Below are 27,435 nucleotides of genomic sequence, written 5' to 3' on the forward strand. Positions count from 1 at the left end.
AGTGAGTCTGGATTTGTCGGTATTGATTATCCAGCCCAGGTCCTGTAGAGAGGAGATTGTGTGAGCTAAACGATCCGTACATTGAGTAACTGAATTTCCTATTACCAAAAAGTCATCCAGATAGGGCACAATCAAGGTTTCCTTCTGGCGAAGGTAGGCCATCACCTCTAGCATAATCTTGGTGAAGATCCTCGGCGCTGTTGAGAGGCCGAAGGGTAAGGCCGCATACTGGAAGTGACGAACCTCGTTGTTGATTTTTACCGCCACTCTGAGGAATTTTTGGTATCTGTCATGAATAGGGAGATGATAGTAAGCATCCTTTAGATCAATGCCCCCCATCATACAGTTTGGGAAGAGGAGCTTTATGGTGGACCTAATGGATTCCATTTTAAATGTATAGTTTTCAATAAATGAATTGAGTTTTTTAAGGTTTATGATTGTCCTGAAAGAACCGTCGGGCTTAGAAATTAGGAATAGGGGGGAGTAGAATCCCCTATCCTCCTGTCCCACCGGCACTTGGACTAGGACCTGTTTTGATACTAGGGTTTGAATTTCAAGCTCTAGAGCCTGTTGCTGTATAGGCGAGCTGAGAGATGTTATAATATAAGACTCGTGGGGAACACGAGAGAATTTTAGTTTAATTCCATCTCGGATGATATTTAAAACCCACGAGCTAGATGTTATTTTCTCCCATTGAGTGGTGAAAAACTTCAGTCTGCCCCCAACTGGTATATCCTCAGTATTTGTTGTCTTTTGGGGGGTTGGGTCTTCTAAACATGGTACCTCTCTGCTTGTCGTCCTTAGTGGTCCATGTTGTAGACCTATCCGTTTGCCTCCTTTTGCCAAACGGCCTCCTCTTAAAGGCTCTCCTGTAAAAGGGAATAGAGGAATCAGGAAAAGCTTTCTTCCTGTCCTTTGCCTTTTTGAGTATCTCGTCTAAGGTTTTACCAAAGAGGTACTCACCCTCACATGAGATTGCGCATATTTTGGATTTAGATTGCGCATCCCCTTTCCAACTTTTCATCCATAGAGCTCTTCTTGCGTTATTCACAAGGCCCGCAGATCTTGCTGCTAAACGGAGTGAGTCGGCGGAGGCGTCTGCCATAAAGGCCGCTGCTCCTCGTATTAAGGGGATGGCTGCTCGTAGTTTTTCTCTCGAGCTTTTATTTTCGATTTGCTGGTCTAATTGATCAATCCAGATGATCAATGACCGGGCAGCGCAAGTACTGGCTACTGCAGGCTTGAATATTCCTGTAGCTGCTTCCCAAGACCGTTTAAGGGATGACTCGGCCTTACGATCCAAAGGATCGACCAGTAGTCCCGCATCCTCCACAGGTAAAGTGGATTGCTTAGAGGTAGAGGCTACAGCTGCGTCGACTTTAGGGACTTTGGTCCATGTAAGAAGCTCCTCGTCACTAAACGGATATTTTCGTTTTGACGCTGAGGGTAGAAAGCTTCTCTGATCCTGCTTCTCCCACTCTCTTTTGATTAATGTTTTCACTGCCGGTATAACTGGAAAACATCTCCTCTTTCTGTCTGCCAAACCCGCGAACATTATGTCCTGCGCGGTTTGCGCACCCTTAGTTTCCTCACACCCCATGGTATTTCGAATTGACTTTACCAAGTTGTCCACACTGTCTAAGGGAAAACATGAGCGTCCCTCGATCTCTGATGAGGATGATGATGCTGAACATGATGACAGGGAGGCGTCTGACAGTACAGGTTGGTCACTGTCGGAGTCTGACACAAGTGTCGGTGTTTTGGACTTAGTACTACGTGGTTTGTCCTGGGTCATATTTTTAAGTTCCTCTCTAATAATGGCCCGTAAATCCGTAATGGACACTGCTGCTCCCTGTGTTGTTTCCTTAAAACAGTCCTTGCAAAGTTTTTTGGGGTATGAGTCAGGAAGGGGCTGGCTACACAAGGCACATTCCTTATGCTTCGTTTTTTGTCGTTTTTTGCCCTAAGCGTAATAAGTAGAGAGAGAAAGAGAAAAGAGAGAAATAGGGAGACAGCGTCAGCTTAATAGGCAGAGTTCATAAACTCACCCAGTGAAGCAAATAATACCGAATCGGAAGGCCGAGATCCTGTTCTGGAACCGTCACTTTTACGAGCGGTCTCCGAGGATCCTCTGGCGTGATCTTTGGCGGTGGGTACTGGATCTCCAGCTGTGGGGTCCATGGCACCTGGGGATGACATCTCTGCATCGCTGTTTTGCTGTTAGTGAGCGATTTAAATAGTGCGCCCAAACTTCTCTCTTTTTTTTTTTTTCGCGCATGCGCAGATCGGCGCCGGCTCCCCCGCCTTAGATCCGGCCTAGGCGCCCCAGAAGTCCATCATTCACTTCCGGGGTAGCCTGTACTGCGGCGGTCGGCGCATGTGCAGCCCGGGATTCACGTCGGACCGCACTTAGGAGTGCAGCCGTCCTCCTACCTTCACCATACCGCCGTCGCAGATGATGCCGGGCGGCCCTCCCCAGACCCGGCCGTCTGCGTGGTCCTTCAGACGAGGAGGGAGCCGTCTAACGGAACTCCCCCGACGCTGCTTCTGAGCCGCAGCCCCTGCCGTTCTCACGGATACTGCGCAGGCGGCATGCTAGCCCAGGTATGTTCTCTTGAAGAAGTCCTGTCGTTCCCGCAGGAACAGGAACCCTAAACTGAGGAGAGGCGGACCGCCCCCTTTTATTTCTCAATAGGTTTCCTGTTCCTGCGGGGCAGATCCCTCTCTCCAGTGGGGTGCTGTCGTGGCGAAGAGTAAAAAGGGGCCCTTATAAATCTGGCGCACAGATGAAGCAAAGGCGACGACAGCAGCTGAATGCTTGTATCAAAAAATAGTAGGGCCGCACCCTAAAATAATAACGTCTCTATGGACAACAGGGCACCCGTCCTCACCAGGGGATCCATCCCAGTATAAAGATCCAGATATACAGTGGGGCAAAAAAGTATTTAGTCAGTCAGCAATAGTGCAAGTTCCACCACTTAAAAAGATGAGAGGCGTCTGTAATTTACATCATAGGTAGACCTCAACTATGGGAGACAAACTGAGAAAAGAAAATCCAGAAAATCACATTGTCTGTTTTTTTATCATTTTATTTGCATTTTATGGTGGAAAATAAGTATTTGGTCAGAAACAAACAATCAAGATTTCTGGCTCTCACAGACCTGTAACTTCTTCTTTAAGAGGCTCCTCTGTCCTCCACTCATTACCTGTAGTAATGGCCCCTGTTTAAACTTGTTATCAGTATAAAAAGACACCTGTGCACACCCTCAAACAGTCTGACTCCAAACTCCACTATGGTGAAGACCAAAGAGCTGTCAAAGGACACCAGAAACAAAATTGTAGCCCTGCACCAGGCTGGGAAGACTGAATCTGCAATAGCCAACCAGCTTGGAGTGAAGAAATCAACAGTGAGAGCAATAATTAGAAAATGGAAGACATACAAGACCACTGATAATCTCCCTCGATCTGGGGCTCCACGCAAAATCCCACCCCGTGGGGTCAGAATGATCACAAGAACGGTGAGCAAAAACCCCAGAACCACGCGGGGGGACCTAGTGAATGAACTGCAGAGAGCTGGGACCAATGTAACAAGGCCTACCATAAGTAACACACTACGCCACCATGGACTCAGATCCTGCAGTGCCAGACGTGTCCCACTGCTTAAGCCAGTACATGTCCGGGCCCATCTGAAGTTTGCTAGAGAGCATTTGGATGATCCAGAGGAGTTTTGGGAGAATGTCCTATGGTCTGATGAAACAAAACTGGAACTGTTTGGTAGAAACACAACTTGTCGTGTTTGGAGGAAAAAGAATACCGAGTTGCATCCATCAAACACCATACCTACTGTAAAGCATGGTGGTGGAAACATCATGCTTTGGGGCTGTTTCTCTGCAAAGGGGCCAGGACAACTGATCCGGGTACATGAAAGAATGAATGGGGCCATGTATCGTGAGATTTTGAGTGCAAACCTCCTTCCATCAGCAAGGGCATTGAAGTTGAAACGTGGCTGGGTCTTTCAACATGACAATGATCCAAAGCACACCGCCAGGGCAACGAAGGAGTGGCTTCGTAAGAAGCATTTCAAGGTCCTGGAGTGGCCTAGCCAGTCTCCAGATCTCAACCCTATAGAAAACCTTTGGAGGGAGTTGAAAGTCCGTGTTGCCAAGCGAAAAGCCAAAAACATCACTGCTCTAGAGGAGATCTGCATGGAGGAATGGGCCAAAATACCAACAACAGTGTGTGGCAACCTTGTGAAGACTTAGGGTACTGTCACACAGTGCAATTTTGAGCGCTACGACGGCACGATTCGTGACGTTCTAGCGATATCGTTACGATATCGTTGTGTCTGACACGCTACTGCGATCCGGATCCCTGCTGAGAATCGTACGTCGTAGCAGATCGTTTGAAACTTTCTTTCGTCGTCTAGTGTCCCGCTGTGGCGGCATGATTGCATCGTGTGACACAGGTTGTATACGATGTGCGCACAGTAACCAACGGCTTCTACATCGCAAATACGTCATTAAATTATCGCTCCAGCGCCGTATTGCAACGTGTGACCGCAGTATACGACGCTGGAGCGATAATTATACGACGCTGCAACGTCACGAATCGTGCCGTCGTAGCGATCAAAATTGCACTGTGTGACAGTACCCTTACAGAAAACGTTTGACCTCTGTCATTGCCAACAAAGGCTATATTACAAAGTATTGAGATGAAATTTTGTTTCTGACCAAATACTTATTTTCCACCATAAAATGCAAATAAAATGATTAAAAAAAAAACAGACAATGTGATTTTCTGGATTTTTTTTTCTCAGTTTGTCTACCATAGTTGAGGTCTACCTATGATGTAAATTACAGACGCCTCTCATCTTTTTAAGTGGTGGAACTTGCACTATTGCTGACTGACTAAATACTTTTTTGCCCCACTGTAAATGAAGAAAGGAACAGCACCACAGCAGATGTGAAAAAACAGCTTACGTGTTTATTCTGCCTTCTGCAACGTTTCGGTCCGAAGACCTTTATCAACCTTGATAAAGGTCTTCGGACCGAAACGTTGCAGAAGGCAGAATAAACACGTAAGCTGTTTTTTCACATCTGCTGTGGTGCTGTCCCTTTCTTCATTTATATCAGCAGCTGAATGTTTGTCTCTTGGTCACAGCTTGTGGGGTGAATCTCATCCTCATTACCAGACATCGGAGGTCGCAGGCCCAGACCCAGCACAGAACAATAGAACGTGCAACCGCCGGCAGCCTAAGTATCCCCCACCGTGGCATGCATGAAGTGGGGTATCCGGCCGCACTCCCACCACGTCCACACCTGTGGCAGGTACGGTGGGCGTGATGGACAGATGTGCTGGGTCGTGGCCTCACAACTCCTTTCGGTGCTATTTTTGCTCATTTTTCTCCTGTTCTCAGTGGGTCAGGAGTGGACAGATCGGGGCAACGTGTGCAGCAGAAAGGGGCCCAAGAGGTCAGGGGCCACTACCTCCTCCAAATCCACAAGCAGGTCCTGGCACTGCCACAGAGAAGGGTGCACATACTGCTCTCGCACAGGGGCCTCCCCCGCCTGTGCCCCCCAGTGTCGTGGGCTGTCACCGTCCTCCTAGCTCGGTATTTATTCCCTCACATAACGCACCATGACATCACTGGCATCTCCACAGGCCGTGACCAACGAGGCTGAAATTGGTTTCTTATTCAGAGCTGAAGTTGGTTTCTTATTCAGCAATTATTTTTTTTATAGGTTTAGCAACAAATACCGTAATAATTATCACAATAATAACACACTGCAGCGAGGAGCCTGATGTGAATACACTGAAAAACAGCTCCAAAAATTATAAAACTGGCACAAAAAGGAGCATCAAAGTGGGCACTGAAGGGTGTTAATGAAAGGGTTAAATTATTTTGGTCCACCAATCTCACACTGCAGACATATAGAACAGGGCGCCCTACATCAAACCCAGGACCCTCCAGCCTGGCCCAAATGAGTTCTGGGCATCAGAACTGGCATCACAGTGGGCAAACAGACGATTTTCTCAGATTTGAATAAGTAACTGATGTTACAGATGTGTATTCTTAGGGCTCATACTCACTTGCGAGAAACTCGGATGACTCTTGCATGTTAATACCCGGCGCTGCTACAGGAACTCAGATTGGAGCGTGCGGCCGCATAGGAATACATGGAGCCGCATAGGAATACATGGAGCCGCATAGGAATACATGGAGCCGCATAGGAATACATGGAGCCGCATAGGAATACATGGAGCCGCATAGGAATACATGGAGCCGCATAGGAATACATGGAGCCGCATAGGAATACATGGAGCCGCATAGGAATACATGGAGCCGCATAGGAATACATGGAGCCGCATAGGAATACATGGAGCCGCACGCTTCGCTCCTGAGTGCCGGGTATTAACATGCGAGACTCATCCGAGTTTCTCGCGAGTATGAGCTCTGTCAGATCAGTGGCCCAAAGTCATTTAACCCCTTAAAAACATCAGTTACTTATTTAAATCTGAGAAAATTGACTGTCTGCCCACTTTGATGCCAGTTCTGATGCCCAGAACCCATTTGGGCCAGGCTGGAGGGTCCTGGGTTTGATGTGGGGCAAAGGAACAAAGTCCAGCTCACCATACCGACATTCCCCAGGTCTCGGAGCACGGAACCGCTGTGTCAGGGCGTGAACAAACAGGAAAAAAGGAGAAGATCCAGCTCAACGAAATGATGTGGGGCTCCCTGTTCTATATGTCTGCACTGTGAGATCAGTAGCAAAAAGTAATTTAACCCTTTCATTAACGCCGTTCGGTGCCCACTTTGATGCCCATTTTTGTGGCAGTTTTATAATTTTTGTAGCTGGTTTTCAGTGTATTCACATCAGGCGCCTCACTGCATTGTATGTTATTATTGTAATGATTATTTTTTGTTGTTAAACCTATAAAAAAAAAAAAAGAAAAATTGATAAGAAACCAACTTCAGCTCCGAATAAGAAACTGAACGAATAAGAAACCGACTTCAGCCTCGTCCGTGACCCGTGGTTAGGATGGCTGCGGTGGTCGTGGCTTTGTCAGGACACCACATACCGCACATAATCCGCTAGTGACAGACATCACTCGTACGTGGGACGTTAGACTGAACAATTCCACACTGTTTCCACCCTGCTCTTCACAACTTACACCAATGTCTCCCCACAGGCGGCGGCTCGGCCGGTATTTACCTCACGTCTGCTCAATCTAGCCTCCTCACAAAACTGCGCGGCAATAATTCTGATTGGTTGTGAAGTGTCATGTGACCAGAATTCTGGCCAATCAATGAGCTGTAGTTCTTTTCTCTCGTTTCCTCCTTACAGTGCGCAGCTCGCGGACTGCAGTTCCCATAATGCTCCGGGGCGTGGCTTCCTGCTGCAGGTCGCCGTGGAGCGGTGTAACTGCGGCAGTTCGCTCCAGTGACTCTACCCGGTAAAGCCTCGTGCTGTACACCTGTGTATGTAGACAGACGGGGTCCTCAGCGCTCAGAATTAGCAGTGGATCAGATCAGACTATCCTCCCAGGTGTGGGCCCGGCACCATGGAGAGAATACTGCGCCTCATTGTCCAAGAACACAGAACCAGGACCGTGAAGACGGATAGCCATGGTCTAGTTGGAGGGGTATTTGTCACCTAACCCAGCCAGCCAATGATGTCACAGGGGTCAGGAGATGATTGGCTACCTGGATCATGTGACCTTTCAGCTATGACATCACTGATCCTTTTAGTGAAGTTACTGTGTCAGGAGATGATTGGCTGCCTGGATCATGTGACCTCTAGGTATGATGTCACTGTTTTAGATGATGACATCACACGGCTGGGAATTTATCTCTAAATAATTATGACATCACACGACCCTGCCAGCTAATAAGATCACAGGGCGAGGAGATGATTGGGTGCCCGGATCATGTGACCTCTTGGTGGTGATGTCACAGCCCTGTGATGCAATGTCAGAATGCCAGGAAATGATTGGCTGCTCGGCTCAGTGGACTATGACATCCCGAGTCCAGACAGTCGCATGATTGGCTGCCTGGGTCATGTGACCTCTCAGTGGCGCTGACATCTGGCGGTGGAGGAAGCCGCGGTCGTGTATTTTTCTATGTCCCGGTTTTCTCTCCAGCTGCCTCTACCGTACAGGATTTCTCGAAATAATCAGAACTGTCGGACGCTCCTGTAAATGCCATCGTCCCATCTGAGGTAGTCGCCTTCCATGAGACGACCTCCAGCCGTTTCTTCTCCAGACTTCACGCTGACGTGGCAGGGTCGCTGCGGGCGCTGAGCATTGGTTGGCTATTTCTTGGTAAGCGGGTGTCGTCCAGGAGAGGACAACCCTTCTAAGGCCACCATATCAAATACACTGGGAAGTAAGGCTACTTTCACACTAGCGTTTTTTTGCATACGTCGCAATGCGTCGTTTTGGCGAAAAAACGCATCCTTCAAAGTCGTCTGCAGGATGCGTTTTTTCACCATAGACTTTCATTAGCGACGTATTGTGACGTATTGACACACGTCGCAACTATTGTGCGACGGTTGCGTCATGTTGTGGCGGACCGATGGCAGCAAAAAACGTTACATGTAACGTTACATGTGCCGACGGACTGCCATTTACAACCGCGCATGCACAGCTGGAACTCTGCCCCCTCCTCCCCGCACCTCACAATGGGGCAGCGGATGCGTGGAAAAACAGGATCCGCTGCCCCCGTTGTGCGGCACTTGCACAGTATGCATCGGGCCGACGCAGCGTGACGGCCCCGTACCGACGCTAGTGTGAAAGTAGCCTAAGAGAGCGACGGGCGTTGCACGACCCGCGCCGTACACAGGGACATTGCCCAAACCTCAATGCCAACATGTGACACAAAGGACAAGAGGATGAGGAAAGAACAACGGGCGCTAACGAGAAGAGACCAGGAGCGATGCTGGAGAAGTCCTGACCGACGCGCGTCACTACAATCTCCTACATAACAAGGCAGGTGTGGAGTCCAGGACCGTACGGGGGCACCAGTCTCCGTGGCCTCTGTAACTGGGGTCATCTCAAGTGATAAAGTACAAGGGGCGAGGCTCCATATTAATAAGGCAGGTTGTCATTGAGCCAGACTGGAGGGTTGTCAAGAAGAGGGGAGACTGATGGACTCGCTGCTCTCCTTCCTATGGTGCCACCACTTTGACAGTCACAATCTTGTGCTCCCCTTGCATAGGCCACCTCTTCTTTCTTTATTTTTTTTATATTGCGCAGCGCTTTACAGTTTTCACACATTATCATCGCTGTCCCCAATGGGGCTCACAATCTAAATTCCCTATCAGTATGTCTTAAAGAGTGGGAGGAAACCGGAGAACCCGGAGGAAACCCACACAAACATGGAGAGAACATACAAACTCTTTGCAGATGTTGTCCTTAGTGGGGTTTGAACCCAGGACTCCAGCGCTGCAAGGCTGCTGTGCTATCCACTGCGCCACTGTGCTGCACCTCTTATTTAGCAATGTCCTTTCTGTGACTCTTCTCGATGTTGCATTCGCTCCTCCATAGTCTCTCTGAGTTGTGCGTCTTTTCCTGAAATCCCATGAGGTGCAGAATACTTTACCTGAACTTTTGTGGTTCCTTAAAGGAGTTGCTCGTACTAGAACATTTCCAGGTCTCCCAATGGCTTCTCTGCTTTCCCTTGAAGCTCACAGCAGCTGCAGCCAATCTTTGGCCACATCCCTGACCGCTGCAGCCACACACACTCAATGCAGGAGGACCCAGAGCACCAGGATGTGGAGGGACCTAGACATCACCTTAGTAAGTCCATTTTCCATGATGGAACTCTGATTTAATCGGACGCCTATCGGAGAGCAGCTGCTCACATTGGAGGACCTGACACATCTTGTGTTCATTAGCCCTTTATGTCAGAGAGTATAATGTAATTCCTTATTTCTCCAGACGTGGCGCTGCAGGGATATTGAACGCTTTTTGCCCGGTTTCCCAACATGTTGTTGCTGATCACTGGAGGTTCCAGAATAGGACTCCTTGCGGATTGTTGGGCCCTTAAACAAATAAGTGGAGAACTGTGTTATAGTGAGCTGGTAGCTCCCATGTTATTATGGGATAGGAATTGCCCTGCAATCGCTCAGATGCCGTGGTCGGTACTTGCTGTGGCAGCAAAGTGGTTTCACAGAGGGAGGACACTCACATAAGAGACACATTGGTGCAGCCATCACAGTAATGGCCAAGAAGATGGGTGGCCGAATGACCACAGTGGTAGCCTCAACCATCTTTTGCAGGACCGTTCCTCTCTTAGGCCACTGCCTAATCTGCCGTGTTCCTCCCAGTATGAAGCCGCGCCAGCCAGGAGCACCGCAGCACATCCCAGCCTCCGTACCCCGGGCTCTCCTACTGCTCCCAGTCCAGGCACCAGCCCACCCAAAGAAGCTGCACTGTGTGCCCACCGGCCTACGGACGGCTACGCTCCGTCTGACTGAGGAAAGCAGAGGCCATCTGCACAAAGCCAGCACTCACAATAATTGTCATTTAAAGGGTTAAATTAAAAAATATATATTTGTGCTTATTGGGCAAAATATGGAACAAATGTCCCGCGGTACAGACAGTGCACTACTGATTTTGACTCTTTCCGCTTTCAGAGATTTGGAGGTATGTAAGGTGTTAAAGTCCAGATAGGAAGTAACAGCAGAAAGCAGATTGTGTAAAGGAAGCGGTGAAAGGAGAAATCCCCCGTGTGCCAAGTTGTCGTTATTTCACATGATGGCTCCGGAGAAGAGGCTGCGGCTCGTCCTCCTGCAGCGGCTGCACACCCCGGCCCTGGTGGTCCTGCTGCTCTTCATGGAGACCCTGCTCGGCGCTCGGTTTCAGTGTCCTGAGAAGAGAAGCATCACGATTGTCTACACCCTCGTGTACTTACTGTTGCCGGCCTTTTTCTTAGTCTTTTCTAATTTGCTGCTGAGGCCGAGGCCGTCGCCCAACGCGTTTCCATCTTTGCCGCCGCCGCCATCCTCCCATATTCTATTTCTCATCTTACAGCTCGGGAAAGCGCCTCTGATCTGGGTCTTCATCGTGATGCTCAACAGGACATTTCTGTCCTGCCTCCTTCAATACGCGGACTACGACATCACGATATATGTCTTGCCTTCCTAACAGGTGAGAGGATTTATGGGGATGATTGTACGGTCCATACTGCCATGCACTGTAAGCTTCTGATCCCGCAGTCCTATGTAAAGGCCTATTTACAGGGGCCGTTTCTGTCCATAAACGAGCTCCATAAAATCATATGCAAATTGATTGATTCTCGTTTATGACTCTTGTGATGCAGTGACCCAGGCTGCAGCTAGAGGGCGCTGTAGGTGCTCCTCGGGATACGCATGGAGGCGTATCTGTAATGGTGATAATGAAAGTGTCCGGCATGATTGTAAATGGCCGTTATGTATCGCAGAGGGAGTCTGCGCTGTAAGCATGAAGTAATGTTGTTGTTTTGGGACCTGTAGTCCCACAAGTATTTGCATAGTTTCTAAAGGGAGGCTTGCAGGGTTAGTTGGAGAGCTGGGTGGGTCTGGCTAACCACACACACCTCTCACCTATGGGAGTGGTTACAGGTACGTAATGTGACCATGGTGTGGTCACATGCTCTGTGGTAGAGAGTGTGTAGGTCCTGGACAGCTTGTGTGTTGGGAGGTCCTGAGTGTGGACCGGATCCCTAAATAGCACACTGAGAGGCCGTGGACCGGAAAACTTGTGTTTTGGGAGATCCTGGGAGTAGGATCGGATCCCTGAATAGAGCACTGAGGGACTTGTGTGTTGGAAGATCCTGGGAGTAGGACTTCCTTGAGCACATGGGAAGCAGTGTATGCAGAGTCTGTGATGGCACTGCATTGGGGGAGCTACAGCCCGTCTGAGGTTCTGGACTGTCAGGTGGCCTAGTGAGCAAGGCATTGTCTGTGATGGTGATTCCAGTTCAGCAGCTTCCCTGGGAGAGAGAGGACTGAGGAGTCAGCGTGTGGAGCAGGAGCTCCTTGAAGGTAACCCAGAGTATGGGGAACTGTGTGCACTGACAGGGGGTCAGTTAATGAACTGTGCGGTCACCCATGGTAACTGGATGGAGTAAGGCTACGTTCACATTTGCGGTCCGCGCCGCAGCGTCGGGCGCCGCATGCGTCATGCGCCCCTATATTTAACATGGGGGCGCATGGACATGCGGTGCACTTGCGTTTTGCGCCGCATGCATCACTGCGGCGCACGCGTCCGGGCGCAGGGGACGCAGCAAGTTGCATTTTTGCTGCATCCAAAATCAATAGAAAAAAGGACGCATGTGGCGCAAAACGCAGCGTTGTGCATGCGTTTTGCCGCGTTTTTGTTTGCGTTGTGCGTTGCGGCGCCGACGCTGCGGCGCACAACGCAAATGTGAACGTAGCCATAGGTCCAGCGTGTGCAGTGCCTGCAACCTAATGCTGTTCTATGAAGTATCAGAGTTAAAATGTATCGAATTAACTTTGTGTTGGCTCTGTGATGTGCAACATGGCCTACGGTGCGGTTTATGATGCCTAAATAAACCGCATGGACTGTTTTTGTGAGAAAAATGTGCCCTGTGCTCTGATGAAAGCCGGTTCACACTGAGCACATGTGACAGACGTGACAGAGTCTGGAGACGCCGTGGAGAGCGATCTGCTGCCTGCAACATCCTTCAGCATGACCGGTTTGGCAGTGGGTCAGTAATGGTGTGGGGTGGCATTTCTCTGGAGGGCCGCACAGCCCTCCATGTGCTCGCCAGAGGTAGCCTGACTGCCATTAGGTACCGAGATGAGGTTCTCAGACCCCTTGTGAGACCATATGCTGGTGCGGTTGGCCCTGGGTTCCTCCTAATGCAGGACAATGCCAGACCTCATGTGGCTGGAGTATGTCAGCAGTTCCTGCAAGATGAAGGCATTGACGCTGTGGACTGGCCCGCCCGTTCCCCAGACCTGAATCTGACTGAGCACATCTGGAACATCATGTCTCGCTCCATCCACCGTCACGTTGCACCACAGACTGTCCAGGAGTTGGTGGATGCTTTAGTCCTGGTCTGGGAGGAGATCCCTCAGGAGACCATCCGCCGCCTCATCAGGAGCATGCCCAGGCATTGTAGGGAGGTCATACAGGCACGTGGAGGCCACACACAATACTGAGCATCATTTCCTTGTCATGAGACATTTCCACTGTAGTTGGATCAGTCTGTAAATTGATTTTCCACTTTGATTTTGAGTATCATTACAACTCCAGACCTCCATGGGATATTCATTTTGATTTACATTGATAAGTGTTATGTTTTATTGTTCTGAACACATTCCACAATGCAAAAAATAAAAATTTGCAACGGGAATATTTCATTCAGCGATATCTAGGATGTGGGATTTTAGTGTTCCCCTTATTTTTTTGAGCAGTGTATATATAATATTCATTATGTAAAATAGCGGGTGGGCAGTGAGGGGTCAGTGACCTGTCAGAAGCCAGACACATGAATACTAGTGATGAGCGAGTGTACTCGTTGCTTGGGTTTTCCAGAGCACACTTGGGTGATCTCCGAGTATTTGTTAGTGTTCGGAGATTTCGTTTTCGTTGCCTCAGCTGCATGATTTACGGTTGCTGGACAGCCTAAATGCCTGTGGGAATTCCATAACAAACAGGCATTCCCCACATGTACTCAGCCTGTCAAGCAGCCGTAAATCATGCAGCTGAGGCTGCAGAAACTAAATCTCTGAGCATTCACAAATACTCGGAGACCACCGAGCGTGCTCGTGAAAACCCGGGCAACGAGTATACTCACTCATCACTAATGAGTACCTAATCAGAGCAGCACATGAAGACCCCACCAAAAGCCCCGCCCTGGAGCACGACCATATCATTACCTGAAAATCCAGGTTCTACAGCAACCACAAGACGTATTTCATCACCAGGTATCAGTGTAATCAGTATAACGGCACCGACCTGACACTGTCTGTAGTCACTGATCACAATCCTGATCACAGGTATCAGTGTAATCAGTATAACGGCACCGACCTGACTCTGTCTGTAGTCACTGAGCACAATCCCGCTGACAGGGGCACTTTAAGGCTATGTTCCCACAATGACCTTTTGGGGAGTTTTTGATGTTGCAGTTTTTTGCACCATTTCTGCACCAATTGAGTAAAATCGGTTACTTGTATTTTTTAACCACCAAAAAAGGAACACCTTTACATAAGGCCAATAAAATCCACATAATCTTTGTTAAACATTATAAAAACAATGTAAATACAAAGGTATATAACCACAGGCACAGGCAAGAGAAGGTGGGTGACCCAGGTAGTAACCTCAATATATGGTATATAAACTAGTAACAATTATATGTACAAAAATACTGTGTGACCATGTACAATCAAGCACAAAAGTAACAAATAATATCATGATAATACAAGTGTATATAAGAAAGCAGTAATACAATATAATTACCAGTGAAATACTCCTGGGGACCCACCACACCCGATGCGCGTTTCGCACTGAAATGCTTCGTCCAGGGGTGGTTGGGTACTGGCCAGCTATAGTATATATATCCCCAAGGGCCAATAAGAAAAGTGCAAGAATCAAGTTGGTAATAGGTACCTGCTGTGCAGGGACACGCGGATAGAACACATGTATGACATAGTCCAACACTCACTGATACACATGGAACGCCAATATCCCGGAAACAGAACGACCGCTGACATAAAAAGCGCACAAGCGCACACTGCCTATATTACAAATGAGTCCGTAATTACCATATCACTGCGTATGTGACTTAAACTGCCAACGTAACATCCGGTGCGCGCCCTCCAGTCATAGCAGGCGACGGCCGGCAGCACATCAAATAGAGCTACACGCAGCGAACTACCAAGCGGTAAGGCGCAATGCGCAGATCCGGAAGTGGCGGCAGCTAATGTCCGATAATAAAGAAACCGTTGCTAAGAGACCACAACTGGATAATAGTGGGTGCGCAAAGTGAACAAAGTGCGCCGTGCATCTGAAAACTACTACAGAGCCTAAAAGGGAAAATCATTAAGACGCATACAAAGTGTGACACAAAGTAGCATTTATAACAGAGACAGTGACATATAATACTCATTGATAAATATATATATATATATATATATATATATATATAATAACACACAACCACATATGTAAACATGTATGAACAATATAAAATACATATACTATAGACAAAATCCAATGACATACTATACACTATAATTTTAACACTAATAATATATATATATGTAACAGAGAAATATACATGCAAATATATAAAAAGCATATATAAAAAAGTGCAAAGAAAGTGCATGGACACACAGCCACATAGGGATATCAATATAACTTTAAGCAAATGCCATGAGGAGATCCAATGATGTAAGCATACAGCAATGCCACACTCTGTTCCAATATCCCACGATCCACAGCAAACATAGGAGCAACGAAGTTAAAGACCCTTTTAATACAAACAATTATTATAAAATTAATTATTAAAAAATAATAAAACCAAGCTAAAAAGGCCAAGAACAAAAGACAGAAATAACTAGTAATGAATAATCCAATGCAACAAATGTATGAACAACACCACAAGTGCCAAAAATTCAAGTTGGCAGGAAAGGAGCAAAACTATTGTGGTCATTAAGGCCAAGTGGTGAGATGGTATCCAATTTAGAAATCCATGTAGCCTCCTTCTGTGCCAGCATTTTCTTCCAATTACCTCATCTGAGTCCCACAAAGACTCTATCAATACCCTTAATACACAATCCCTCAGGGTCACATCCATGAAAGGCCCGAAAGTGCCGTGGGATTGGTTTAAGTTTATGGGGATCATCTTCAATCAATGCCCCCTCAATATCCAGTACATGCTCACGTACTCGCCTACGGAGCTCACGTGTGGTCATCCCGATAGAAATGAGACCACACGGGCACGTTGCATGATACACAACGGCTTTGGTTGTGCACATAATAGTGTGTGTGATTTGATAAATCCTGTCATTCCTAGAATTTGAGAAATCCAAGGCATTACAGACATTCTTACAAGCCACACATTTCCCACAACTAGTGCAACCCCATTTAGGGCCCTTCGCCCCAAAGATGTAATTAGGACCAGGTCCTTTATGATAACTATGGACCAACTGATCCCTGAGATTGTGTGACCGCCTGAAGGTAATAGTGGGAGTTCTACTAATACATTTGGCAATTATCCTGTCCGTCATGAGTATTGACCAATGTTTGGTGATGGCATCCCTGATCTCATCACTCCTGGAATTAAAGTCCAGGATACACCGAACCTGATCCAGGTCTTTATCCAACTTCCGTTTTTGCAGCAGGGTATTTCTTCTGCTATGATATGCCCTTTGATAGGAGCGACAGATAGATTTCTTCCAATACCCACGGTCCTTAAAACGGTTGCAGAGGTCTAAGGCCTGTTTCTCGAATAACTCATCATTGGAGCATATCCTCCTTGCGCGTAAGAATTGACCAGTAGGAATATTCTTACTCAAATGTTGTGAATGCTGTGAAGAAGCATGCAACAAGGAGTTAACAGACGTATTTTTTTCAAAACAAATCTGTATGGATGCCACCATCATTTCTTTGTGTTTCGGGATTTGTTTTTTCTTCAAGTATAAGGTACCGCGATGGGGGCGTCTTGTGCGCCCTCTTATGCCAATTTATTTTTGGGATTATGGGAGCGGGAAATTTTTCAGACCAACCCACATGCCTTAAGTCACAAGGTCGTCTTTTGGTGGAGATATATAGACGATGTCCTTATGATTTGGCAGGGGACACAGGAGGAATTGGGCATGTTTATCAATGACCTGAATTCTAATACCAGGAACATTAAACTGACGTATGGATGTGAAACTAGAAAAATTGATTTTTTGGATATATCCATCACTGTTTATGATGATGGTGGCATCCATACAGATTTGTTTCGAAAAAATACGTCGGTTAACTCCTTGTTTCTCTTTGAGAAAGCAACGCAAAACGCGCGTTAGGGGGTATTCAGAGTCCCAGGCATTAATCACCTCACTATGGGTAAGAAACTCTGCACCTGACTTGCACTGCAATTGGTCTTTTGTTAATGTGTATGGAGGACATATGTCCATATGGAAACTAGTACTATACAATTACTTATATTATACCATTGTGTGCCAATATTGGTGCTTACTTATACATCTATACCATGGTGACATATACATTTTTTTGCCTGTGATTTAGATGTTCTTGCACTAGGGTCTCCTTCCTTCTATATCTGTATTTTTGTATTTTTGGACTACATTATGTTTTTTAACATTTTTTGTAATAAAATACTGATTTTATAAAATTTCGTATAGAACTCCTTTTTTCTCTTAGTATCATTTGTAATATAGGCAGTGTGCGCTTTTTATGTCAGCGGTCGTTCTGATTCCGGGATATTGGCGTTCCATGTGTATCAGTGAGTGTTTGACTATGTTGTACATGTGTTCTATCTGCGTGTCCCTGCACAGCAGGTACCTATTACCAACTTGATTCTTGCACTTTTCTTATTGGCCCTTGGGGATATATATACTATAGCTGGCCAGTACCCAACCACCCCTGGACGAAGCATTTCAGTGCGAAACGCACGTCGGGTGTGGTGGGTCCCCAGGAGTACTTCACTGGTAATTATATTGTATTACTGCTTTCTTATATACACTTGTATTATCATTATATTATCTGTTACTTTTGTGCTTGATTGTACATGGTCACACAGTATTTTTGTACATATAATTGTTACTAGTTTATATACCATATATTGAGGTTACTACCTGGGTCACCCACCTTCTCTTGCCTGTGCCTGTGGTTATATACCTTTGTATTTACATTGTTTTTATGTTTAATAAATAAAGATTATGTGGATTTTATTGGCCTTATGTGAAGGTGTTCCTTTTTTGGTGGTTTATTGTTATTTACTTCATGGCCTTATATGAAGGATATATGTAGGTGTCCAAATGTATACGCAGCGTCCAAATCTCACCAAAAACTCATTGTGGGAGCGTAGCCCAAGAGCTGATCACCCCACCGTCTCCCTCACCTCCAGACACTTCAGTGTGTAAATGATGGTTATGTATCTGTGACGTTATTGATTAGACACGTTGTGAGGGTGATATGTGCCTGTGATATGATAGGAATGTTATTACAGACCGAGGGACGATAATAACTGCAGTAACTGAGCGATTGCAGTGATCTGGGGGCGGCTGCTAGAAAGGATGTCTCCCGTGTGCAGAGCAGTTATGTAGTGTAGATGTACAAACACTTGTATAAACGCGGGACATGAAGGGTTAATTCCGGGGCCTGTTACTGCCATGTTTTCTCTATAACCGCACACACCGCCCCCAGTCCTGCAGATAAAGATTAATTATTTACCAGTGGAATCAAACCCAAGACGCTTCTCAGCATGTGAGCGACGCCGCTCATCTCCAAAATAAAAAAATAAAAACAGGACTATAGAAAAAGCAGTAAAGTACGAAAAAGCCCCAGTAAAATGCAGCACGTTTCCCAACAGCGGGACAGAAACGGCGTAGAGGGAGTCTGTCATGTCTCCGCTGTAGAACGTGGTCATGTCTCCGCTGTAGAACGTGGTCATGTCTCCGCTGTAGCACGTGGTCATGTCTCCGCTGTAGCACATGTTCTGCCAAAGTTTGCAAACCGTGAAGAGTCATCTACCCCATCGGCCTTGCGTGACACCACCTGGCCGCCTACAAATCTTGTGCTTTCCCTTGTGAAGTGCCTGTGCTGCGCAGCGAGGTGTGCTGTGCCCGGCCCTCGTGCTGTACTGCGTACCTGTCAGCCATTGTGACTTGGCGCATGCGCAGCACCGCAATGAAGATGGCGCAGTGCACAACACTGGTGATGATGACTTGGGACCACCAGAGGCTTCATTCCGCGGTCCCTTCTTCCTAGTAAATCTGCAGGGAATCCGCTTCAGGAAACGCTCCTTCTATGAAGAGTTTTTGGAAAAGTTTTTCTTTTCCTGAAAAGTTTTTGAAGTAGTTTGGAGAGGGTTTTTTTTTTGCAGCCTTCTGTTTGGAAAGTGCCCAGTTTGGCGTGTTTTCCATCAGGAGACACTACAAAGAAGTAATATTCACTCTTTCTTTTCCGATCAGATGATTTTCGAAATCTGAAGCTTAAAATATGATCAAAACACTGAAGATACAAAACTTTACAATAGAGATGAATAGGAAAAGTCAATCGTTCTTTATGCAATTTTTCAAATGTTTTTCAAAGCAGATTAACTCCAAAAACTCTGTGCGCAAAGCCTCACATGCACATTTCACTGTGGATTTTGCTATCATGGATTTCATTCCTGCTAAGCTGCAAACCCGCAACAGAATGAACCCACAGTGGAGCCAAAGTTTGCTCGTATTTCTATGCAGGAAATGTCCACAGCATGTTGGGGAGATTAGTAATCCACTGCACTGTGCAAGTAAATCTCACCCAAAGGGATCCACTTTTGTAATCCGGACAGCGTCCATCCTTTCTTCTGCTTGTCGGCGGGTGGCCAGAGGATGAATGTATGGCTATACGTCCATTATTAAACCCACCAGAGATGAGGTGGAGTCCCCTTTAATTTTGCTTCTGTTTGTTCTAAATCCTCTCTTCTTTCTTGTTTTCCAGATAAGTGGCCTCATTCTCCTGCTTCTGTGCCTGGTATTGGAGTACTATTCACCGCACTTCTCCTTCCTCCAGGAGCATCTGCAGTACCATAATAGTAAGCGGTACGAGGAGCTCGTCCTGCGGGAGATTGAAGTCGTCATACAGGAGGCGGCCGAAGAGAAGAGGAAATCGTTTATTCAGTCCATGATCAGCGCAGATGTGGATAAATTAAACCCCGGAGATTCGAGGATGCAGGATGTGACGTTACGCCTCATACAGCAGCATCAGGAGAGGGTCCAGAAGGGATTTATAGCGGGAGCGGAGGGCCAAGGGCCGGTGACTATGGTGCATGAGGTGCAAAGTGAAAGTCCATCAAAGGTCACAATTTAACAGCACCAACGTCATACAATGTTTCAGTGCTGTTACTATGTGTCAGACGGCATATAGGGAGGGTATTCAAATAATTATACCAAATAAAGCTTCATTTTTGTATTATCTACTTCATATTTCAATGCTTCATCATTTTCAAGATCTCTGCTTGCTGTCAGGGAATAGAGATTTTCTTGTTTCCAAAAGCTCTCATCCCATACAACACTGATACTGATCCCAGCTGAGGGTTTGTTACAATTGTAGCTAGCAGTGCCAGCTCCTGTATGTCTTTTTTAATTAGTATCTCTTTAAACCACCAATTGTGCATTGTGTTCTGTGCTGTGTGAGTGAGAATACTATCAGCATGCAGGACCAGCACTGGAACCGCAATGGGGGTCAGTGCAATGCCAAGATGAAATGTCACATGCAGTGTTGCCACATATTTACTATTCATTCACATTTTTTATAGCTTCCACGCTTGTCAACATTTCTAAGTCCAAAATAATTACCGTCCCAAAAACATGCAGACACTCCCTCAAAATGTTTGATTTACACAAACATCTCTTTTGCAATTTGCTATCCACTACTGTTCAATGAAGAAATTGTGAAATGAGAACTTTAGACGTACAATATTTAAGCCAAATCTGCAAATTTGTGTGGCTTTACTGCCATATGGAGAAGTGGGGGCCACAGAGGCTTCATGCCCAGGACTCTCGTTTGTCTGTGTCCACCTCTGAAAATATGAATACATTTTATTACAGTAAAACAACAAAGAATATGATAGAGCCAATGCAACCAGAGATCAAGGAACGTGGATCCTAAGTTACCAGCAATTGTAATCCTGCCTGTGACGATAAGGCAACACTCATATCTGCGCAAAAAAATCGCTCTGATGTTGATCCAATTAGGAAGATTATCATGCGAGTACAATGCGATTTTTCTCACCTTGCATCCGTATTACATGCAGTGCATTTTTAACATCGTCTTTTACATACCGTAAATTAAAGCTAGTTTGCAAAACTGATAAAGCAATAATATATACATATATAGATACTGTAGATGATAGAAAGCTATTAGATATATTAAAGATAGATAATAAATAGGTATCCTGCAGCTATACAGTACCCTTTATGGCCTTTCATAGAGCAGCACGGTGGCTCAGTGGTTAGCACTGTTTCTTTGAAGCGCTGGGGTCCTGGAGTCAAATCCCACAAAGGAGAACATCTGAAAGGAGTCTGTATATTCTCCCCGTGTTTGCGTGGGTTTCCTCCCACACTCCAAAAACATACTGATAAGGAATGTAGATTGTGAGCCCCATTGTGGTCAGTGATGATAATGTCTGTAAAGCGCTGTGGAATTAATGGCACTATAAAAGTGAATAAAATAAAAAAATGTGGCACTAAAGGGTATTTAACCTATTAAATAAATACATTCTTTAAAATACAACATGGGATCCACCTTATTTTTAATAACCAGCCAAGGTAAAGCAGACAGTTGGGGGCTTATATTCTCAGGCTGAGAAGGTCCATGGTTATTAGGCACTTTCCATCCTAAAAATGCCAGCCAGCAGCTGTCCCAGAAATAGAGCATTGCATTAGATGTGACAATTCTGGTGCTTTGCCTGGCTTTTTCTGGTTGCCCTGGTGTGGTGGCAATTGGGGTAATGGGACTTTGGGTTGATGGCAGCTGTGACTTGTCAATCACAGCCGCCATCAAGCCCTGTGGTTAGTAATGGACACCCCCATTACTAACCCAGTAACATAAAATAACAAAATAAAAACACAGAACAAATGCTTTATTTGAATGAAGACTCCCCACATTAACCCTCGTTCACCAATTTAATGAAAATTAAAAAATTCCCATGCAGGTCCGCCATAATCCACCGAATCCGATGTAGTCCAGAAATTGATACCTAAAAAACATAAAAAGACGGAAACAAAAAAAAGAGACTATTCTTCATTCATCAATTTATAAAAAAAAAAATTGTTCCCATGGGGCTGTGATGTAGTCCACTTTCCCCAATGTCTCCAGCAACTGTGAATAGCAGTAAAGTGTTCGCTATTCACAGGCGCCCGTCAGTGATTACAAGGCTCATCAGAGCCGCCATTACTCGCTGCGCTCAGCACTACAGGGTGCGAGTTTAGTATTTGTAGGGGGCTTGTGACATTAAAGAGCTAGAGGACATCTATCTATTGTATGTGCTGTAAGGCAGCGGCTTTCACATCAGTGCAGTAATGAAGCAGTGACTCGAAATAGTTCAACTTAAATTTCATTATTTTGCCAACTTTCGAAAATACAGTCAAAACTTTACCATCCGGTTCTCATCCGGATCGTCTATATCCGTCCGTACCAGTCCGTTGACTTTGGCGACTGCACCACTGTATAATGTGCAGATGTGGTTATGGCTTGGCTCAAGTCTCTGGTGTGCATTCAGTCTCACACAGACATGCACACACAGATCCTCCTGCTCTGCTGCTTGCAAACCAACACTGACCCGCCCAACCCTTACCTGCAGGATTAAATGGGAATCATGGTCATGGGCCACTTCACCGAGCCAGACTGGAGGGAGAGATCCGTCCCACTACCTTCCTACAGATCTCTCCAATAATAAAAGCCCGTGTCAGGTTTTCCTAAATCTGAACTGGTAAAATAGTTTGACCCAGTGCAGACTCTCTTTTATTTTGCGTTGTAACCACAGCTGTGGCTGTAATCACATTGCTGTGCGGCGGGTTCAGTGTTTGCATGCGCGTCCAGGGGGACATAGAATGGTCTTCATATCTATTCTATTCTGACAATTCCGGCTGTGAATTTACTGTACTTGGATGATGAAATTTCAGGTTTCCATCGGGATGTGTAATAAATCAGGCAGCACTCGCATGGTCCGTGTGCTGTCAGATTTTTTTTCTCGCCCCCATAGACTTGCATTGGCGAATCCCGTCCGATATACGCGGCCACTCGCAGCGTGATGCAATTTTTCCCCGAGTCCAATTACAGAAAAACTCACAGATGAGCAGGGACTCGTTTGCTAACATTGGAGCGAGTGCAATGTGATGTTTTCTCGTATTGCACTCACCCGATTTATACGTAAGTGATAGCGAGAAGAGATCGCTGCAAAACTGAGCGTATCGGCTTCATATACAGTTCAGCGGCCACAGTGAAAACTGGAAGATTTCAGGAATATGTTTTAAGGTAAGTGTGTTTAACGACGACCTGTCACTTGCCCAAATACATTGAGATGAATACTGATTTCTGTCTTGCGCGGAATCGCTCCACTGCAGAGATATTCACATTTGTTTCTGCTGGAGCGCACTATGTGAAATCTCTGCTTGTTGTCCAAATGGGCGTTTCCTCAAAGTCTTCTCTCTCTCCCTCCCGAAAGCTGATCTATTGGTCTCAAAAGCTGCTCAGCTGTGATTGGCAGCATCTGGAAGGGATCGGTGAAAGTGCACCCCCCAGGGAAGACTCTGAAGAAACGCCCAGTTGGACTAAGGCTGTGTACACACATTGAGTAAATGGATGCAGAAACTTCTGCACCATTTCTGCATCTCTTGGCAGGAAAAACGCAGCTGCACAAATGGGCGTTTTTGTCGTGCGTTTGTGAATGATTTGAATGAAGTCAATGGTGAAAATGCAGCTGCAAAAACGCACAGAGAACTGACGCTGCAGATTATTTTCTGCATCAAATCTGCAAGTGACAAATAAGCGAGGGGTGCACAAGGCTTCAGGTTTCTCATTAATTTTGCTGGCATCAGGATTGCTTCAGGTTTTGCTATCAAATCTGCAAAGGAAAAAAAACGCACCAAATCTGCAATGTGTGCACAAGCCCAAAAGAAGAAACAAATATCTCAGTCTGAATATCTCTGCAATGAAATGAGCAAAATGGAAAACAGCGACAGAGTCCGGGGGGCTCAGGAAATGATAAAAGGTGTTTAATGCAATTTGTTTGAACAAGTGACAACTTATGTTTATTGGGAATCTGACAGCCGATACATTCTGCCCCAACCATCTGCTGCATCATTTCTGCTATCTACGTTTTACCCTGCTGACATTCAGAGTAAAATAAGGTCACGAGTCAGAGAGGCCCTGACGGCTTCTCCCTGTCCTGCTCTCCCTCAATAACAGACCTTCTTTGAGTGTGCAGGGAGAGTGTAGTGTGAACATAAAAATGGATATTTTGAGTCCATATTGAAATATACAGAATGCATACAAACCATGATAGAGCAGCATTGCTGGTCATAGATTTACAGGCAGATTATGTTCATAGTGACACAATCTTGAAAATTGTGCCCATTGTCTGAAGGTTTTTACCTTGCAAATACTTCTATGTTTGTTGTTTGCTATTTGTAAAACATGGAGGTTTATTTAACCTCTGCCTCTTGTGGATTTATGCTATCCTTGTGAGTTTTTGAATTGTGTGGGTTTATTGCCCCATTGTCTGATGTTTGCCTTGTATCTCTGATTCATCTTATCCCAAAGGCTGAACCAGACTTACACATAGCGCAAATCACTATATAAGGCCAAAGAAATGTGACTAAGATAGAAGCAGAAGCTTGTGTGCCTGTACTTATACGTGTACAGTGTTGTGATACCTGCATAAGTGGGGACGCCCGTGCAGTGTTGTGAATTTCCCAGGGGTTCTCTGTGTTGGTGTTGCTTCTCTGATATTCCAGACGGATGATGTTTAAATAGCTCCTTGGTGATGCTGTGAGTATATGTATTTAATCTTTATATGTACTTAACCTTTGTATGTTAAAATATAAAGATGTGTACGCAACCATACTATTCCTTTAATTTTGCATTTTGAAATAAAATTGTGGTATATTGCAACTAGTAGCCTTCTTTAAAGCTGTATCCGAACCTTAGCGTTAAAAACTTGGCAACACATAATTTTGCGTAGTCAGCAGGATACGCAGAAGGCTCAGAAGTTCTTTTTTAATTACAATTAACAGGACTCTGCGTGATAGCGTGATATTGTCACGAGTGTGTCAGGTGTGACAGTTATCCTAGATCCAGCTGCAGAAGGTCTTTATGATTATCTCAAGCACCTTCTTGATTTTTGCATCTCTGTTATTGAGCAATATCTTTCTCCCTCTAGCACCCAACAGTTACCTCCACCTTCTACTGCTAATAACACACCTGTGCTAAAGGTTTAAATACATTAAATTGGTGCAGCATGGCACGGGTGTTAGCTCATACTTGCCTCAGTGTTGTTGGAAGCTATAGCAGTTGGTTAGTGTCTTCCCTGAGGACCCTGGCGTGGTCTTTTCAAGCTAAATTTTTCCCCCCATCCATCTACCCTGTTTTTAGTTTTAGTGGGGGACTGACTACTGCACACCCTATCCCCTCCCTATGTAGGGCCTATCGCTAGGGTCAGGCAGGGATTAGGTTCCTGATCAGCGATAGGTGCAGAACCTATATAGGGATGTTTAGGGCAGACAGGGTGATTTTTTATCTGCCTAGGGGTCTCTACTTCCCTCTTTCCTAGTGTTTCGGATCTCCCTTCTTCCCATTGCCGTGCACTTACTTATCCTTTACCCAGCATGACAGTCATGGAGTGAGACCATGTACGTGGCTTTTCTTTCAATTGAGGTCTCACTTTGGCTTTTTTGGACCTCTCCATGGGAAGTTGCCGTAATGTCACTTGTTACTTCATCCAATGACAATAAATTAAGATGAAGTGAGATCCGGAGAGATTTCCTCATCCATGCTTTATCTTCCAGGTGCGCGGTCATATATTCCCTGAGCCCCGACGTCACCAGACTGTTCAACTGTAAAGCAATGTAGGGTGCTGCAACCAGATAGAATAGACAGAATGTCCATGCTGTCACGTTTCCCCGGGTATTGCTGCTGTGAGCGGGCAGTCATGTGACCACATGTTAGGGATTTGCATGCTTGTGGTCACTTGCTGACTAGATGCGTTCGGCTTCTCTCCATAGAAGGGAATAGAGAGAATACGGATGAGACTAATCATCACGTGATCACAAGTATACACATTGAATTTACACAGTCATGTAACTGTCCGCTCACATCGGCAATACCGGGGAATTGTGACAGCGTGCACATTGCAGACTGTCATGATTCAGCAGTCGGCTGTCACAGAGGACCTGCAGACTTTCATCCCAAGGCCGGAAAACGCATGCACTGTCAATTTTATTTTTAATGGTTTTTATTTTTCCTTTTTTCCAAGTGTAATGCCTTTTTGATTCCTCCATCTCCTTTCCCATGAGAGGGTTGTTTTTTATGTTTTGTGTTGTAGTTTTGACACTGTTCATTGTACGGCACACTGTACTAAAAAGTTAAAAAAAAATCCAAGTGGGATGAAATGCTGAAAAAAATGCAGATCCGCCATGTTTTGGGGGTTTTTCTTTTACAGAATTAATTCATAATTTTCTAACATTTCGTTATGTGCCCAAAGGAGGATGAAATGGTGAATGGCTGTGGCCAGGGCTGTGGTTAAGGCTGTGGAAGAGAATGCGTGTCAAATGATCTGTACCTCGCTTTCTTCTTGGACACTGGCAGCTATTGGTAATCGGGTGATAATGGCGGATACCTGGTATTTATTGCCAATCACAGTTCTGTTTCTGTCCCGTTCCTCCATATGTCTGGCCTAGGGTTGCCATAGTGACACCACAGTTCTTACCTGAACTACTCGATCTGTCACAAGATGGCTGCCTACTGTCTGGCCAGAGGTCTCTGCTGGGGAGAGCATATTATTAGGATGTCCCATAACTGTAGTTTGATATCCTGGGGCTAGAGGCTCCTTCACAATTCTTAAAGCTCAGGGGGCTCTAGCTATTCCTGCTCCCTGGATTACTTCTGATTGTGAAGACACCAGGGCCACATGCCTTACTGAGCTTCTGAATCAGCCTTATCTTTCCCCTCCCCCACCTAGACTAACAAGGGAGGACATACAGGGATAAATAAAAATACCAATCATACAAATATGCACTCACAGACAACAAAGTGGAACACCGGGAGTAAAGTGAGGAAAACTAAATAGGAGAGGATGAGGAATCGCACACAGACAAATCATCAAGCAACAGTCTTCTGAACAACACTCCAAACGCCTGCTCAACAAACACCTCCAACTCCACTCCAGGCAGTATAAAACTAACACTGTCAATTCTGATTGCCAGACAGGAGTATATATAGCAGAGGGGAGTGGCCAACACTGAACAGCTGAGATCATCCAAGCAGGAATGCTCCAGGAGCTCTCAACTGAACAGATTTACCCCTGCACTGCTAACAGAAATCTGATCCATTTAATATGAAGGTGAAGTGCTTCTAATTAGTGCAGGAGAAAACAAATGCTGGAGTCTTCTGGCTCCTCTTTGTTGTGGTAAACCCGTGACAGTACCCCCTCTTATATGAGTGACTTTCTGAACCTCAAGGCCAGGTCTATCGGTATGCCAAGTGAAAACA

The 27,435-nt window shown here is 45.8% G+C and overlaps 2 long non-coding RNA genes across 2 annotated transcripts in view; one reads left to right on the top strand and one right to left on the bottom strand.

The window, feature by feature from the left end:
• The window catches only part of LOC143787840 (uncharacterized), a 108,170-nt gene extending 100,942 nt beyond the window's left edge, over window positions 1–7,228 (bottom strand). The window contains exon 1 of the long non-coding RNA XR_013218483.1: window positions 7,174–7,228. This is a non-coding gene — a long non-coding RNA (uncharacterized LOC143787840). The remainder of the gene's footprint in view (window positions 1–7,173) is intronic.
• Window positions 7,229–8,827: 1,599 nt separating this feature from the next.
• Window positions 8,828–20,143, top strand: LOC143787841 (uncharacterized). The gene is made up of 2 exons (XR_013218484.1): window positions 8,828–8,988; window positions 19,666–20,143. It is a non-coding gene; the product is annotated as an uncharacterized LOC143787841 (long non-coding RNA).
• Window positions 20,144–27,435: the final 7,292 nt, after the last annotated feature.

This window comes from Ranitomeya variabilis, chromosome 8 (genome assembly GCF_051348905.1).
Source record: "Ranitomeya variabilis isolate aRanVar5 chromosome 8, aRanVar5.hap1, whole genome shotgun sequence".
Taxonomy (NCBI): domain Eukaryota; kingdom Metazoa; phylum Chordata; class Amphibia; order Anura; family Dendrobatidae; genus Ranitomeya; species Ranitomeya variabilis.